Source organism: Trachymyrmex septentrionalis, unplaced genomic scaffold, assembly GCF_001594115.1.
Source record: "Trachymyrmex septentrionalis isolate Tsep2-gDNA-1 unplaced genomic scaffold, Tsep1.0 scaffold9, whole genome shotgun sequence".
Lineage (NCBI taxonomy): Eukaryota > Metazoa > Arthropoda > Insecta > Hymenoptera > Formicidae > Trachymyrmex > Trachymyrmex septentrionalis.
In genome coordinates, this window is record NW_017306091.1 from 4663098 (window position 1) to 4665818 (window position 2721).

General features: G+C 39.4%; 1 protein-coding gene across 2 annotated transcripts in view; it reads left to right on the forward strand.

Annotated features, from left to right (window-relative positions):
- LOC108755935 (mothers against decapentaplegic homolog 3) overlaps positions 1-2721 on the forward strand; it is a 28567-nt gene that overhangs the window by 1272 nt on the left and 24574 nt on the right. The window lies entirely within an intron of this gene.

A 2721-nucleotide genomic window follows, 5' to 3' on the forward strand; every position in this document is an offset into this window, starting at 1 on the left:
ACACACAAACAGAAACGCACACAGCATCGCGCGAGACGGCTTTGTACCTACGTGTGTGACGTTCCTCTCTCACCAATCGTGCCGCGTGTACGCATATATGCGTGTACGCTACTCCATTCTTATTAGAGATCGCCGACTTTCCGCTGCGCGTGCACGCGCGCGCGCACCTGTACGAATCGCGTCGTCTGACCGTGCTGATAACGAGAAAGAAAACTCATTCGCCGCGGCCGCGGCAGAGAGAGAGAGAGTGCGAGGTAAGCTCATATCTTGATATCTCCGATTAGTATTATACTTTAGTAGTGACGAAACTTGACGACACGACGGCGTGATGCTGCAGGTAAACACTGGATCTCGGGCGACGTGCACGTGCACGCAGGAGACACGTGGCCAACTCGGAGGCTCTGTTCCGCGAGCTAGCTAATCTCTCGAGAGCCAGCCTTATCATCACCTCTTTATCGCATCATTAGTTTTTAACAACACAAATGAGCGAAGCAGACCATATTCGGTCAAAACAGCTTTTCATGCCTTATGTATAATATGTAGTTGTAATAATTTTGGGTGAAACGAATTAGTTTTTACGTATAGGTATAATGTAATGAGTTGTATAATTTGATGAAGAAAAGATGCCATCATAGAGGCTCAAGAATAGGTAGTTTTTCAGCTGTGGTGCAATAAAAGGTGCTTTGTGAGCACGCAATAAAGTACACCTTGGCTCCAAAATTGCCTATTATTGACTTGATATCATTATACACATATATATATGTATATATGTATGTATGTATGTATGTATGTATGTATGTATGTGAAAACAAACTCATTTTATCGGGTCCTAATTTTCTATACATATTCTATACGATATAATTAGTTCGGGATTCTTTATTATCAACCAAATTAGTCTCACAGATCGATGATCGATGATTAACTCCAGAACGTTGATCATGTGACTTCCTCTAGTAATGTAATATGTACACATACATAAAAAAAGTTTGAAGTTTCCGCCCTATAGGGAAAAAATTACATGGTTGATCCCCTGAGAATCAACAGGATGGAGCGAACCGTTTCGCGAGAGTCGAAAACATTTAAATCCATTGGATCATAACAGCAAGATGATTTCGAACTCATTCTGTAATTCGCTGTATTGCACGCAATATCGTAAAATACAGCACAACTTTGGGCATCCTTCATTTATGTGCGCGAGAACGATCGATGGGCTTGATAGAGTTTTTCCACTGCATGCGATCAACAATCGTATACAGATCGTCTGCAGATTGTATTCGTAATCGAAGCGAATCAGCTCATGTCGCTTGTGACGCATTGTGTGATATCGTCTTAGCTCGCAGAATATGAGAAACTTGAAATACGATTGTTTCCGCCGCGTGGGCGGAAACTGGAAAGGCACTCGTCGATCTCTCGCAAAAAAGTGCATAGACCCGTGCATTGAGATTGAATTGAAATTTAATCAATCGAAGCAAAGTTTACTAAACTTACTTGAAATTGGTTTTCTCTCTTCTGATTGCAGGTTAAATTTTAATTCAATCTCTCAATCTCATTTTCTAGTTTGATCACGGCTTAATAAGCGCGTGCGAAGAGAGCAAAACGCTGTCGTTCGAGACTCGAGATATGCTCGACTCGAGATATACCCGTGTAATCCTTGACCTACGGCACGGGAAAATGGTTCGTCGGGGATCGGGAATTCCCCCCGATCGCCCATTCTCATCATCAGAGTTTCAAGCTCATATCTGAGCCAATCACGGTGCGTGGCACACGAAAGACAAGTCGAGCAATCGCGGAAATACGACGTATTTGTATTATATTACATATATATTTCTCGCCTTCGTCGTTTCATGAGAGCCATATCGACGTAATTCGATAAAAAAAAAAACGAGTCATGCTTTATTCGCTTTGATCTCTTGATGTCTTGACGCAGAATCAATTGTGACCATTAAATATCGTAGACGTAACGCCGAAAACATTTTCCAATTGGTCTATCGCAGATGTATTCGCACTCGCGTTCATATATATGCGTAGTACATATATATGCCTAGTACACGACAATAGGATACACGTGTTGCGATTCCACATGGAAACAAGTGTATTTAAAATGTTTTGCTAAAGTAGAAAAATTTTTTAAAATTTTTAAAAATTTCACTAAATACATATCTGAAAATAATTTTGTTCGACTATTAAAATAATTATATAGGACGCTCAAGTTGGTTGCTAGACTATGTCAAAATCTTCTGCAATATTACGCTTTTCTACTGTGCAGTTTTAATGCATCCAAACAAATTATTTCCTACTATAAATCTGTATTATGTAATAATAATATTGTATACCTACTAGCTAATTTTTTGTTTTTTTAGATACTTGAGTAAAATCGTTCTTTCCGTGCTTGAACCTTTTATTTTATCTTGTTATGATTTTATCATTATATAAAAGAAACATGGCAAAGGTCCGTTGAAGGAGAAACGATCACTCGTTGTTAGGCGATTATATGATAAGCGTCTCGATGCAAAATGTCTTCCGCATTTGCAAAAATGGAAAAAATGAGAAAGGATATATTTCTCCCCGCAATCGTTTGTTGCTCAACCAAATTCTCATCAAGGAAAACTTGAGATTCTTCTTAGAAATCGAATTAATAGAATAAGCTTCGTGAGAGCAGGATCCCAGTTAGCACATGACAGTCACGTCATGTGAATGACACTCTTTATTATATTCCTCCCC